The sequence below is a fragment of the Mesocricetus auratus genome, unplaced genomic scaffold (genome assembly GCF_017639785.1).
Source record: "Mesocricetus auratus isolate SY011 unplaced genomic scaffold, BCM_Maur_2.0 Super-Scaffold_100045, whole genome shotgun sequence".
Lineage (NCBI taxonomy): Eukaryota > Metazoa > Chordata > Mammalia > Rodentia > Cricetidae > Mesocricetus > Mesocricetus auratus.
The window spans coordinates 5,642,046-5,658,034 of record NW_024429222.1 but is presented as its reverse complement, the minus strand read 5'-3'; the positions used below and the strand labels follow the sequence as shown (position 1 = coordinate 5,658,034).

The 15,989-nt window shown below is 41.2% G+C and overlaps 1 long non-coding RNA gene and 1 pseudogene across 1 annotated transcript in view; both read left to right on the top strand.

The window, feature by feature from the left end:
* Nucleotides 1-15,202, top strand: part of LOC110342637 — a 37,910-nt gene extending 22,708 nt beyond the window's left edge. The window contains exons 4-5 of the long non-coding RNA XR_005873067.1: nt 612-834; nt 14,566-15,202. This is a non-coding gene — a long non-coding RNA (uncharacterized LOC110342637). The remainder of the gene's footprint in view (nt 1-611; nt 835-14,565) is intronic.
* On the top strand, nt 10,704-11,274 carry LOC110342651 (annotated as a pseudogene).
* Nucleotides 15,203-15,989: the final 787 nt, after the last annotated feature.

The window sequence follows — 15,989 nt, the reverse complement described above, 5'->3', positions numbered from 1 at the left end:
TTCACACCCCTCTAAAATAGTTCAAAGAAGTGACCTAACTCGATACACACAATTGAGGTTTGGTGCCATATGAATATTATTAGTTGTTTGTTTTTATTCATTTATAATTATCACCATTACTAGATCAAAAAAAGTCATCTTAAGGTGACTGCTATTTTATTTATTTTATACCTCAGAAGCACATACCAATGCATTAAAAATGGCATAGCTTGGAAATTAAGCACAAGAACTCTGTTGTTGGATAGACTGCCCAGGATTCAAATGTCAGTCCTTTCCATTCTTGACTGTGTCTGAGCAAGCCGTCTGCCCCCAGCTAAGTCCCAGTGTTCTCACCTAACAAATGATGATCAGAGTTGCAATGTGTTGGCTTTACAAGGTTACATATGTAATGTACTAAGTCTTAACAAATATTGGTTGCACTGTTATTGAAACCTCCTGATAATTTGTAAGACCATGCTATTTCAATAACCAAAAACCTCTCACACACTTTGTGGGGTCTTTAACCAAGGTACTGATGGGGAGGAAGATTATGGTTAATGAATTAAATTTCAGTTCTTGTTTCTTTCTTTCCTGTTTTTAAAAAAAGATTTTTATGAGATTTTCTTCCTCAGTGAAGATGAGACTATCTCAAGAAGATGAGTGTTGACTTCACACCCAAGAATTCCCTGGGACAGCCATGAGACCATTAGGAAGGTGTCCTCTCAGAGTGGAGGAGCATCCTTCTCGCTGCTTGCTGCTCAGGCTCGCTCGCTGTCCACTCATCCTGGAGACCGTTCATCTCAGCCTCATATCCACCAGATGCTCTGTGGAGTTCTAGGACACCGACACTCTCAGGTAGAGCTTCAGAATAATCTCTAGTCAGAAAGAACTCTCTCTCTCTCCTTTTTTCTCCTCTCTTCCTTTTCTCCTTCTCCCTGTGATGTACAGAACTTTTTGATTAGTCAGAAGATTTACTTATTTTGCTAAGTCTGCTGTGATGGCTCTCCAGATCTTATCAGGGACTGTTTCCTAAGCATACCCCCCTAAAGGACCAAAGCCTAGAGCCTCCCAAACCACAACTTCCCTCCTGCTCCTCAGTACTTATGTCCCTTGTTTCTTCTTCTATTATTTTGCCTTTCTATTCCACAAACCCCACAGTTTATTCCTGTTGGAAGAGGGTGTTCCTCTTGGTTATATTCTGTCCTCAGCTCTGGGTGACAGATACATTCCAGTTTCATTAGCCCAGCCCCTAGGGCTGTGTTCCTCACGCATGATCACTGCTGTGTGGGCAGGCACATGCCCAGAGGGGATTATGGCCTCAGACCACAGTGCCTCTCCCTTCATGCTGTGGGATTTGGACAGTGTTGTGCTATTCAGAGAAGCTTCCATTGCAGAAATACTGCTTTTGGCCCCAGCCAAAAGACTCTTGGAGCCCTTTATTCTGAAATAATGACTGAGAGTCTATAGCAGTCTGTCTCCAGAAAGAAAAAATTATAACCACAACCATAAGAAATAAAAAAGAAATGGTTTCATTGCCATGTCATGATTAATTGTCCTGAGAACCCAACGTAACTCTGGCATGATCCAAATGACCCAAAACTGTGACCACGTCTTCAAATATTAGCATTAAGATTAAACAGAGGATATCTCTTTTCAAACAAAAATGTTAGGGACCAAAGAGACACAATTGTGACATTCATTAGGATAATTAAAATTACATATATTTCAATATGAAGAAAATGAAAGACATATATATGTAATCTATCTGTATCTATCAATACACATATCTCTATCTCTCTATTTATGTATGCATATACATATATATAATATGTTTATACATATGAGAGAGAGAGAGAGAGAGAGAGAGAGAGAGAGAAGAGAGGGCTGAGCCTGAAGCAGTCATATCAGAGACATTACCCAGGAGAATGTCAAACATTTGGTGGAGTCAATTTCGCTATAAGATCAGAATCTCTTGAGTCACAGAAGACAGTGTTAAAAGGTTGGGAACAGCTACAGAGCTGTTAAAAATCATGCTCTTATAGCAAAATCAGATTCTGAACTGCCTTACAGGCTCTCTGCTTATTAAGTCCTTTCCAGCCTGACAGTTTTGGGTCCCAGCCACTGGTGTTTAGGAAGTCATTGATCCCCTAGCCTCATCCCAGCCCTTGGTTCCAACTTAGGTCAATACCGGCTGCTTGGAGGACAGGAGGAAAAAAGGAAGTTTCAGACTGGTTGGACTTTATGCGCCTTTACTATGCTACACTTCAGGATGGAAAAGTCACTGCCTGGTACACTCTAGCTAATGTCATTAGCAAATAAATCAGCCAAGAACAACTGCCGAGCCATTTCCATATGATAGGCATGTGTTGAATATTAATGGATAGGGGTTGGCTACTATGTCCCCTAGACCAAGACCAAATCCATTGCATTATCTCTTTCCACATATCCTATAAGCCTGAAGTGATTTTCACATTTTAAAGTGTTTTTTTCTCTATTAAAAATGGGGAGAAGGCAAGTGAACATGTCACAATTCATGATGTTATATGAAAATCAAATCACAATGTCCATGAGTAAGGTTCTATTGTAATGGATCCATTTCCATTCATTTATTCATTCATTCATTCATTCGGCCTTGGTGCAGGTCTGTCCACATACATTTATAGGCTATTAAGGTATAGTTAAGCAATTGCATCGGAAATCACCTGACCCACAATGTTTAAAATCTTTACAGTCTGACCCTTTCCATGAAAAGTTTGCAACATCTCTTCAGATGTAAGTCTTCCTTGGGAAGCAGCTTTGCAGGGCAGGGGTTGTTGCACCCACATTGTTGCAGGTGAAGAGAAAGTGGGGTGCAGAGACATTACTGTGCTCCAAGCATTTTGTTGAATTTCCTGCTTGAAAAGTCCATTTTAATGAGACTGTTTCCAACGGAGGCTGAAGAATAATAAGTAATAGTCTGATGGTTACTGAAATTTTGTTTACGATGGAAACTGCTCGTGCCTGACAACCCATGTCTGCTTCACTGAACCATGCTGCCTTCTTGATCTTTGTAGTTAAGCCATCTGACCTTTCAAGTTTTTGAACATGAAGTTCTCTCTGCTTGGGACACTTTCCTACAGTCTTCATATGCTCCTACTTCATTTCAAAGATGAGATAGTCTTAGGGAGGAAAGGTTCTGCTTCCTCAGAGGTGCCCAAACAGTAATTGTTATCCTTCTTTCATTGAAAGAATGGATAGTTAAAGATTAGTATACAGCTTCACATCATGAAGTACTGGTCTTCTTAAGCATAGCTTTTGTATTAGGGTCTAAAAACATTACCATCACTTCTAAATAAATAGAAATAGGAAGAGAAGATAAACAACCTCTTCTTCAAAAGCTATGGAATAGAATTTGATCAGATGACAACACCTAGCTGCAAGGGAGTCTTGATGAGATAGGCTTCTTGGTAAAGAACTGGGCCCAGCTAAAATATGTAGAATTCTGATGATGACCCAGAAGAGGGAGAATGTGTTGAAAGGCAGCTATCTTAGAACTGTATTCTTTCCCAGTTTCATATACTTTATAATTAGATCATATGTTTGTGTGTTTATGTGTGTGCTCAATATCTTTCTCATTGGACTCAAACTAAGACTTCTGACCTATTTCAGCACTTAGCCAAGAGCTAGGCACATGATGACTTATCAATTTATTTTTTCATGAGTCTTATATTATCCAGAGGTTTCCAGAAGATAGTATGAAGAGAAAAGCAATAAGGGAGGAAGACAGGGTCTGTTTCTTTTAGAAATATCCGCATAGGCATGTCCAGAGACAGGACTTCATCCCTGACAGGACAAATCATGAATGTAAACATCAGATGTCAAACCCTTGGCCTATTTCCCCACCAAGACACAAAAAATTTACCTCTCCTTGGTTTAGCTGTGAGATAAGAAAATCCCTGGCAGAGGAAATAAAAAGGTGTGTCCTTTTCTCCTGAGGCCCTGGGAGAAGCTGTCTTGTCTCATTAGGAACTGATCCTTTGGTGTCTCACATAATCAATATGAATGAGATATACACATGCGTCAGCAATCGTGACTTTATTCAACAGGAAGATCACAGATTTACTATGTACAAAGTTTTGTTCATTTTGGGCACCTCTCTCAAGAAAGATTACAGCCATAAGTCTATGGTTTGAAAATATTCCACACCAATCCTTCAACTTTTGTATCAGATCTTTGCTAGTTAAGGTCTTTGGTTCCTCATAGAAGAGATCCTTTAAGCTTCATGTGTTTTCATGTTGCAGATGCTAAATAAAGCTATCATTTATCTACTAACAACAATGTACCTGGAGCACTTGGTCTCTGACCGTTCCTGATCTCAGTCTAAGTATGTGCCAGGATAACCAGTGTCCCCATTGGAAGAAACAAGGTTTTGTGTTCACCCAGCCATTCCCTTTGTCCCCTGGGTTCATGGGAATATTATTTAATGTTTCTATCATCTTTGATGTGAGGGTGATGGTGTATATGACCAAACAGTAATTGGAATGTGGCTGGGAGTGACACATGCTGCTTTCATGTCTTGAAGCTTCCCTTTCTCTTTCCCTCCTATGGTGTGGTGGCCATGCATGAAGATTCAGAAGCTCATTTAAGGGTGAAGTGTCTTAAAGGCACCCTTTAGACTCTTAAGACTCATTTGTCCAGGATTCCAATGGTTACCAATTCTCCCCAAGTCCAACCAAGCAACTCTTAGGCACAAAGGTAGATAACTGGTGTTGTGGGGTGTGAAAGTCTCATAGGAACAGACTTTGGATTCATAAGGACGCTAGTCAGTAGATAAATGCCTTGCCTTGATGCACTATGACATTCAGCAGGAGTTTTCTCACTCTGTGGACCACAGATCCACACAGGCAGTGGATGAAAACTTCAAAGTTTCCTTCTATTAACTCTTCCTCATCTTCTGCTTTACTTTCTGGGATGGTCATCCTCACTGTCATCTTGACTGGATTTCAGATCACTTAGGAGATAGATGAGGCATAGGCTCTGGGTATATCTGTGAGGATAACTTCAGAGATGATGAACTGAAGGGGAGATCTTGGCAGGATCACCCTATAGTGTCAAGTCCCATATGGGGAAAATGGAAAAAAAAACAAGCCAGCTGAGCATCAGCATTGGTTTCCTCTGTTTTCGGTCCACCATGAAGACGGTCCTTTCCCACCATCATGATGCTGTGCTGTTGTGCACAGGGCCTAGTAGCTACAGAGAGAGTCCTCTGAAACCGTGAGCCCAAATGGATATTCCTGCCTTCAGTTGAGTCAAGCATCTGTCAGAGTCATGGGAAACTGTTTACAGGCACTGCTTGATATCATACTCCAAAATAAAGTACTCTCCCAAGCCTTGGACTTAGGTTCATTGAAGTAAGGACCTCAGGTTAAGACACACTGCTGGGCACAGTGCTGACTTGTACAGATGTCCAACTGGGAACATCAATACTGAATTTAGTGTGCATGAGAAATCGTTTTGATTATATTAAGCTATTGAAACCTTGGAGTTTAGTAGCTAATATTAAGCACCCTACTGTACAGTACTTTCCTTTTGTGGATGAGGGAATGAAGTTTAGGGTGGAGGTAACTGCCTCATGGTTGCAGTCTGTGTTGTCACTAGGCTTTGGACTATATTTTAGATAACTTGCTATAATTCCTAGGAAGTCACAATTTCCATGATACATTTAGAGTTGCACCAAAATGGCAATTGTTTAGAGGATTGTTTTTCCATGTTTTCTTACCCTCTGGACTTCTTTGACCAGAGCTAAATAGGCTTTGAAAACAACAAAGGTCACATCTACCTGCTGGGCTGAGCCCTGAAAGCACTATTGGAGGGAGCCTTCTTCTTTCAACCCATTAACATCTCTTGGTATATTTGGTTGGTTTGGGGTGGGACAGAGAAGGAAAAATCTTTCTCTGAGGACAATGGAAGTTAATGGATGAGACCTTTATTATATCTTATTTACTAAACTTATTTGCCTTCTTCCTAGGGTTATTGAGTCAAACACTTATTATTTATTACATTATTTTATTTAGACATATTCAATAAAAATAATAAGAAATAAGTCACCTATAATATCAATAATTAAATGATTGTGTAACTAGCCATACACTTCCTAGTTAAGGGCAAACAATTTACTACATGATCTATCTACCTGTCTGTCTGTCTGTCTACATATCTATCTAGCTATCTATCTCTCTGTCTGTCTGTCTGTCTATCTAATCTATCATCTATTACTCACTTACCCATCTAATCAACCTGTCACTGATGTGTCCATCTATTCATTTTTCTATTCAGATACACAATTTTCATCTATTTTGTTGACATACACGCCTACTAAAGCAAAAATTGAATGCTATTCAATATGATAAAATACTGTCCTCTATCACAAAAACATTTAATTTAGCACATATTAATTATTTTCTTCAACAAGTACTCAGCAATCACCAGCTATGTATCAGATGCTATCTTAGGTTTGTGGGCACCCAATAGGGAACAAGACAAAGTACTTGCTGGATTTAGAATCACCAGAGAGACCGGTGAGGCACACCTGTGGGTATGTTTGTGAGTTATATCCAGAGATGACTAACTGGGGAAGAGGGGTGACATGAACAGCAGCATCTGGGGTCAAGCACATGTGGAGTAAAATGAGCAACAGGAGAAATAGGTCATATACTAAAACTTCATCTTCTAATGCAACATTCCATCAAATAGAAGTGCAAATCTTATTTAACTAATTCTTCATGAAGGGGCATTGCAGATTGGTTCAATTTCCTATGTTGTGACAATAAAATACTGTAATGAATACTCTTGAATATGTATCTTTACCTCTCCGTGCTCTTGTTTCTCTGCAGAATGCTAGAGAATGCCTGTCAGATCATGTTTAGCATCTGAATAGACATTGCTAAATTCCTTCTCAAAATGTGGGCACAATTCTTCCTCCCTTTGCTACTCTCACACACAAATATCACCACTGTTTATTAGGAGTGTTCTCCATCTATACTTGCCATGGGAATAATAATACAGTTTGATACATTTTGTCCATAGTTGGGATTGCCAGCAAAAAGAAGGAGCTAGATAGCTTCTATGGGGTGCTTAACAATTTAGGGTCAGGCCAAAAGGGGAGACTTCCTGGCAACAAAGATGCTTAGCATTCACAGAAATTACCCACAGAGAGGCAGAATAGGGGCCTAAAGCAAGCACAACAGCACTTGGGCATCCCTGATTTGTATTTATTGTTTATATATCATATACATAGTTGCTTAGATCTACTGACTGCCTAGGTCAAATTGTGTTAATAGTATAATGATAATTAACACTTAATAACATTAATAATGGAGGTTAAAATCTAGCATAGCTAAATAATTAGGATAGTCTAGAATCTAGATAGTCTTATGAGTGGGATTTATAAATATTATTTCATTTAATTCATGCACATTTTTGATACTAGATAGGGAGTGTAATTTTTGGACTTGCACAGTAAGCATTCTTCATCATTAGTAGGTTTATCTTTCTTTCCTGCTTCCCTTTGGACCACTCTAAGACATAGGCATTCGATATGCTTCTGGAACACCACTATTATGTTGTTGGTATCTTATTCCAAGTTTTCTATTCTTCTGGAATATAAAGAGAATGACACCTGACACTGAGAGACTGCTTTCTGCTGAGTTATCAGTGTTTCTTTTAAGCTTATAAGAACAAAGTATTATTTACTGCTCATTCCTGCTGCATTACAGCTGCTGGGAACTTGACTTCTTGTCTCCTTTATCAAGAACCTCAGCTGTTGACAGTTTAGCACAGCCTGCACTTTACTTCCACAATCCCTGCCCCAGAGGGAAGACTGAACGCCAGTATGTAGTCTGCTGCTCTCATTGGCTGCATCGAGTCACATGCTTACAGCATGTTGACTGGTGGTGGGGGCAGTCTGTCTCATCTCCTGGCCGACAAACCCCGTGAAATAATGAGGATGGATTAATTAAGGCAGCAGTCATCTGCCCCAGGTCTACTGGCTAGGGAACAGTAGATCCAATTTGTAATCCAAGAAACCAGTCTCCAGGTCTCATACTTGAGTCAGCCCTCTGTGTACCTTGCATGGTCATCATGGGAAGATAATGTTGGAGATGTGTGACGTATGCAATACCAAGGATGTCTGATCTTTGCAGGTGCTACTACAGTTGACTGTTCTGTGAGCTGGTGTCAGGGAGTCCTCAGGCGAGTAAACCTAGCTTGACTCAAGTCTGTACCAGACCTTTTCTTTTAGGCCACCTATCAGATCACAACATAAAAAGTATTAGTTATGAATGCTCTGCCTTGTCTTAGGCTCATTTCTTGCTACCTTTTATAACTCAACCCTTTTCTCTTCATCTACATTTTTGCCTCAGGGCTTTTTTTTTTTTTTTACCTTTCTTTCCTTCTGTATAACTTACTTGCATGACTTCTTGCATCTGCCTGTGTGTGTTGACTGCCTGACTTCTGCCCTCAGCCATGTCCCTCTCTTTCTCCCTCATTCTCTCTTCCTTCTCTTGTTCTTCTTCTCTCTTGTTCTCTTCCCAGGCCTAGGTTCCTCGTCCTACTTATTCTCTCTGCCCACTAGCTGGCCTAAATTTCTCATGCCTAGGTATTGGCTGTTCAGCTTTTTATTAAACCAATCAGGTACCTTAGGCAGGCAAGGTGAAACAAATGCAGCACAGCTTTGTATAATTAAAGAAATGCAGCACAAACAAATGTAACACATTTTTGCCTAGTTAAAATGATATTCTACAACACATCTACTTCCTGTGGCCTCTTCCACCAAACACAGACAGAAAGACAAGTTTTTCGAGCAGATGCTTTTGGTTGGCATCAGGGATTCCCATAGGAACAACCCAGCCACGATCCTTTTCTGGTGTAGTTTCCATTAACCTAAAGATACTGGGTGAGCCCAATGACAGAATGAATCTATATGTCACCGACGGGCCAGCTCTGTGAATAAGTCATGTAGCACAATGTAAAGTGGGGACACATTGTAAATTAATGTTGTTAGCATGAATACTTGATAACAATCCCAAGGAAGGCTATTTACCACAGCACTTGAAGCAACAGGAGCCACGTGGAAGCCAAAGCAATTTGCATTGCATGTAAATGGTCAGCCTCCCTACAGCTGATGAATTATCAAACATGTTGGCTTCTCTCTGTATGCAGTGCTATTTAATGTTTATTAAACACCAATGGGGAAAGTAGGTGCTCTGTATGTTTTGGAATGGATGAGTGACCTTAACTTTGGGCAGATTCCACATCTTCCAAGAGTTGTAGAAGGAAAATGATTCCTTCCCATGGTGCTGTCTTCCCATCTATTCCACCTAGACCTTGATCCATGTAGCCTGGAGTAGCCCCATGGCTTGGTTCTCATGGAACTGAGAGCAGGATTCCAAAACTAGAGTAACGCATAGACTCTCAAAAGGAAAAAAATCATCATGGACCCTAATGAGCTTCTGAAGGTTTTTTTATTAAGATAGTGATAAATATAAACATCAAAGAAATTATAAAGTAACTGTGTTGAAGAAATCAAAACAAAGAAAAGTTAAATACAAACATGACTGCAGATCAAGAAAACTGACATGAACTCCATTAAATAAACATAGGCACTTGTGTTTGTAACAATTAACACTGTCATTGGTATTAGGACTTTAAGAACTAGGGCTCAGTGGGAGTTTCTTAGGCCACTGGGGACTCTGTTCTTTGCTGGGACTGTGGGATCTGAGCCTCTTTTTTTTTTTTTTTTCCGGTTGTTTGAGATGTGACCACTGTCTTTGACTTGTGTTTCTGCCATTATATTCTGACATCTGCCACCCTCCCCAGAAGCCAAACACGTATATTGGACTGATTTTGGACTCTAAAGTCTCAAAAGTATGAGTTAAAGGGCTACTAAAATGACTCAGCCTGATGGAGTTCAATCCTTAGGACCCACATATCAGGAGGAGAGACCCAATTCCTAAAAGCTGTCCTCTGGCTTCCACATGTGTGCCTAGGCATGCTAGGCATGCATACATACATGTGTGCTTACACACAGACACACACACACAAATACATGCAAAAACTTGAAAACAAAAAAATAAAACTATGAGTTAACAAAAAATAAAACTATGAGTTAACTGTGTCAAGTATTTTATTACAGTCATGAAAAGCTGATGTTCTTGGAATTGTCTCCTCTTTAGATAGGGCTATGTTCTTTGGCTTGGATGCAAGCTCTCTTGGAGTAAAGACCAAGGTCATCATGTACTGACCTAGCTTCCATCTGTCTACTGTATTTCCCATCACTTGGCATAAAATTATCATGAAAACCAAGGAAGCTGTGTTTGCTGCCTGCAGGATAGGGATAGAAATTAGCAGAGGTTCTGAGATGGTGTGACTGAACTCATCAGAAGGTGCTCATCCAAATGACCCCACACTGTGTCTATTGATTCCTCTTCATTTGTTGTTGAAATTTGTAGTGACCATAAGATTTTGTTTCAGAGAGTATATTGTGTATAGACCTGACCAAGGGCTCAAGAGCTTGAATATTATGTTCTAAGTGTGTTTTTCTAAGAACTTTCCCATATCCCTCACATTCGCTCCCTTTATCCTGGGAACCATCAGAGTGTGGTTCAGCTAAAAGACAACCATAAAGATACGGGTTCTAGAGACTCTGCAGGATCCAAGGCCTGGAGCATCTGAGTGGTGAACTCTTCAAGTCTTCGATTAAAAAAAATGGCCTCCAATAAAACTACATTGCAAAAAATGGGAAAGAAACAGAATGGGAAGAGTAAAAGAGTTGAAGAGGCAGAGCCTGAAGAATTTGTTGTAGAAAAAGTACTGGACCGGCATGTAGTGAATGGGAAGGTGGACTATTTCCTCAAGTGGAAGGGGTTCACAGATGCTGATAATACTTGGGAACCAGAGGAAAATTTAGACTGTCCAGAATTAATTGAAGCATTTCTTAATTCTCAAAAAGCTGGTAAAGAAAAAGATGGTACAAAAAGGAAATCTTTATCTGACAGTGAATCTGATGATGGCAAATCCAAGAAGAAGAGAGACGCTGCTGACAAACCAAGGGGCTTTGCCAGAGGTCTTGATCCTGAATGAATAACTGGTGCCACAGACAGCAGGGGAGAATTAATGTTTCTCATGAAATGGAAGGACTCAGATGAGGCAGACTTGGTTCTGGCAAAGGAGGCAAATATGAAGTGTCCTCAGATTGTCATTGCCTTTTATGAGGAGAGGCTGACTTGGCATTCTTGTCCCGAAGATGAGGCCCAATAATTGTGTATATATATCCTGGATCTTGGGTTTTGAATGAAAATCAAGTTTGATATACTGGTTTTGAAAGTATTGATAGTAGTTGGGATATTTTTGGTTTTTGTTCTGCCTCAAAAAGCACTGATTCCTTTGGGCAAATAAAAGCTTTCTGTAGTTGCTTCCTTTCACAATAGAATATTTGATACCATATTGTATCTCCTTGGCTTTGAAGAACAGCTTTTCTTAAACGCCGAGGAGGTCTCACAGTCATTAGACAACCAAAACTTATTTTTAACTGAGACACAGAAGGACCATTCTGAGTTTTTTGTTTGTATTCATGTGTTCCATAGAACACATAACTTTCATTTTGTCTTGTTTTTTAATACTCAAAAACCATAGATGAAAATGTGTTGATGAGGTTCCATTATTGTGAACATCTTCCTGAAACCATAACCTTTCAGATTATAAGTAGGTGATTCTGTAATTTATTGGATAGTTTTACAGGAAGCATATCATAATTTATGTATTATCACATACAGTAGTTTATTTACAAAATTTTGTCGTTACTAACTCCCCCTTCAGAAAATGGAATTAGACAAAGTTGTAGTATGATTTAATAACAAGACTTAAGCTGGGTGTGGTTGTGCATGCCTTTAATCCCAGCACTCTGAAGGTAAAAGGATCTCTGATTTAGACTAGGTCAGCCTCGACTACACAGAAAATCCCTGTGTCTGAAAACCAAGCAAAAAGACTTAAGTGGGCATGTAAAGGTTCCTCTAGTGAACCATTCCTTTGTAGAAAAGTTGAAAATCTACTAAAAGCTTATGATTCATGGAATATCTGTTTGCTGGGATATGGAATACAGTTAAAGATGATATTGGCCATCTCAGACCAGCCAACATAAATGAACAAAATCTGGTAATATAAATTAATGATTTGCATGCTTTTTCTTTACCTGACTCATTCCTGACTGATAGGATCAATGTTTTCAGTATTTGGGTTCTGGTTCAATGAGCCAGCTGTAGTATCAGAATGTTATCCAACTGTATATTTACTTTATTGTAAATAATGGTGAACAGTGGTCAATAAATAGTTTTATATTCCTTTAAAAAAAGATATGGGTTCTAGTGCCGGTTGCAGACTCTTTTCCTACAGGACCAAGGATGGAGCCCAGGCTTCAAACATGCCAGGCAAGTACTTTTCCACTGAGTTACACCAAAGTCTCATTATCTAGTCCAGGCTTGAAGTTGCTGTGTAGCCCAGGTTGACCTTGCAGTGACAATTCTCCTGCCTCAGCCTCCTGAGTGCTAAGACTACAGGTTTGTGCCACCTCACTCACCTGGCTTTGGTCTTAGTGAGCTTTCTGATTCTGGTCGAATCTCCTTCTAGTCACACCCTTCTTTATCCCTTCCGGAAAGGCTGGCCAGTCACCTTCTGTTCTTGGATCTTGCCCTCGTCTATGATCCTCCACAGCAGAAGGCAGACTTGAGTTGCAAGTTAATCTCGTTATCTCCCTTTCATTGATTGTGGTTTCAACTATATTTATGATAAAATTCATGACCTCCCAGCCTCTTTACTTCTCTGCTCTACCCTGCCCTTGCTTTCTCTTGTTCCCTAAGAGGAGACCCTGGCTTTCATTTTGTTTCTTCAAACTGTCCTAGCTCTTCTCCAATGAAGTTTTACAATGAGCTCTTTGTTCGTCTTGGCACACTTTGCCATTTTTACAAGTTAGCTTTTCTTCTGGAGGCTTCTGTTGTCTCCCTTCCTCCTCCTCTCCCTCTTCCTCCTCTTTCTTCTGTGTCTTTCTTTTCTTATGGTCATTCCCATCTAGTTTTTCTGATTGTCCTATCTCAGGTTTCCCTGGACACACTATTCTCTGCATCCACTTTTTGTTGAACTTCTAACTCAGTAGGGTGATAAAGACACACTTTTGCTTTTGTTCCCTGTGGTAGAATGCTGTCTCCCCGGGGTCAGGTCACTGCCTGTTGCCTTCACCATGACATCCCTGACACTGGGGCAGCACTGCTGTGGAGTAGAATATTAGTTATTTAAATATATTTGCGAAAGAGTGAAGACCTCCCATTGGGCACATTTTCTGGCTGTCCTTCCCTTAGCCATAAAGCAGAGGTAATAAAACCTGCCATTCTTGACCTCATCATTTCCCATGGAAAAAGCCTTGCAGTGGGACTTGCAGTCGGGGACAGTGCTAGAGACAAGGGTGCAAAGTGCGTTCAGACAAGTTCAGAGGGTCGTGAAGAAGCCAGGGGCTGGGAGTCAGCTGTGTCTCCTAGGCAGGAGGTGTGGGAAGTGAAGACTGATTGCCTGGACAGCCTACTCCCTTAGGCGCTGCCACATTAGTGCTCTGGGAGCTTGTGCGCCCAGCTCGCTCCTGGAGTCGGCCTGTCTTTGATTGAGAATGGAGCGTCCTTTCCGTGGTGTGCCTGTTGAGTGATCACAGGCAGTGCATAACTGCTTTCTGTCATCGTCCCACTTAGTCTCTTACATCTCGTGGGTCTTCCTGCTTCCTCTCTGGAACCCTGATGGAGACAACCAGCTCAGATTAACACCTACTACGAACCACGCATGAATCCAGACGCTTTTAAGCTGTTGGGGATTCTGTTCAGTGAAGCCTGGTCCCCCGGCCTTGGGACTCTGTGTGCTGGTTGCTTTTATTAAAATGACGGGGAGAAATCTGGAGTGGAACTTGGGAATCTATCTGTTGTGCTATACTCTTTCTCAGTGGTGTGACATCACAGGGGTTTCTGAACCTCTAAGTGAGATTTCTAATTTGTGGCACAGGACCACCAGCACCTTGCTCTCTGAGTTCCTTTCAGACACTGGAAAGGTAGCAGGTAGAAAGGAACTTAGAGGAAGTAGAGGCCAAAACGAAGACACAGTTATGCCTGCAAAGAGTCATGCAGGGTGAATATTGGGAAGTAGGGTCGAGTAGAAAGACTGTGCCTTGGCAGGGCTGGACACTGATTGCTTAACTTCTAAACTCTCACCCCAAGCCCCACAGTTTCCAGAGGACCCAGAGAGCTTGCCAGTTTTCCCACAACGGCAGCCACCAGGGCTGGGGTCATTTCCAGACCAGATCTGGGTGACTTGTAAGGGCAACGTTTTTACTGCTCCAGGGTATCGAAAACAACCAAGCATTGTGTTCCATTGCTGCGGTTCATTCTGCTCCGACATAAATGTTTCCATGTGTTTGTGGGTTGATTTGGGGGAAGTCCTGGCCCTGAGGACAGGTAGGATGCACTCAGGTCAGAGACTTACTCTTCCCTACATTAGATCTTTTGTTCTTTCTCTCTCCAGTTGGAGGTGACCCTGAGAAGCCACAGATCCATTGGCAATCTGAGGAAAGTATGTTGAAAAATCAGTTCCACCTTTCAGACAACCAAGTTGCTGTATGTCCCCTTGTGGACTGACATTGTCCTGGTTATGGGAATGCCTTCCTCTGCAATGCCCCATCACATCGACAACTGCTTTCTGCATTCTGAGGACAGTGTCTCATCTTGTTAGATGTGAGCTAACAGGGTCAAGCCTGCAACCAGAGAGACAGAAGCGATCCTGTAGCAGTGGACATCCCCAACACCCAGACCTCATCTGCGCTGCTTTTCCCTCGGTGCCGTGGATGGCTCCCACAAACTCTAGTTTGTCTCAGTCTCCAAGCTAATAGAGTTAAACCAGCTGGTCAATTTCAACAGGAGCAGAACCTGCGAGACGTTACTGTATTCTGAGACAGTGCTAATAAACTTTAATAGATTTCAGCTAACAATTTGATATAAATTAGACATCGGGCTGCTGCTGAAGTAATAACTTTTGGCACTAAATAACAGGAAATCAAGCGCCGTGATGGGCTTCAAAACCACCTCCATCGAGCCTCTGAGACACAGGCAGATTTCACTATTGATTACCGCTTACTCTTCCCCAGGCTTTAAGAAAACAATGAATTGCTCCAGAATACACCCCCAAAGGAGACCAGGCCCTTCCCCTGACACACTGACTCAGTAACTTGTTCATATAAAATGGCACCTGGGCTCTGAATGGGGATATGGTATCTCGGGGATGAAGGTTTAGAGTTTCTGGAGTATTCAGGAATGTTCTTCGCAGAATGTCACTGTGGTTTAATTGTACTTAAATATTGTTTAAAATACAAGCTCTTTAATTAGTCTAGGTTAAAATCAGCATCAATTGGAGAACTTGTTTGGATCCTAGCTATGATACTAATTACATGTTGACCTTGGTCAATGCAGTTAACTTCACTGAACCACAGGTCCCTCACTGCCTGCATTAAAGCACCCCAAAAGAGGAGAATTAAGGCAAGGATCTCTCTTAAAAGTCAATCAAACAAAAGCTGGGAAACTCAGTGGACCACAAAGCCATTTAGTGCTCTGGCTTCTGTGGGGGTTCTGAAGTTCACAGGCTAGTACTGGAGCCTTGGAAATGGTCACAAGGTCCTGTAGTACAGACATGTCGGGCTGGCCTAACCCTCACCCCTCCTTCCACCCTATACACACAAGGACCTCAGAGTCTTAGGACCCAGTCTGAGGCCAGTGTTGAAGCTTCTGTGTTGGTCTTCACAAGGTTTAGGAGATATTGTTACAGACCAGAATTATATGCAAGTTCATTAAACATTGCCATTTTCACCATCTCTAAGGCACATTTTTTTTAAGTTTAGCATCTCTGAGGCTGGGTAGCGGCTCTCTAGCATTGTTAGTCAGAGCTAATTGGCAGAA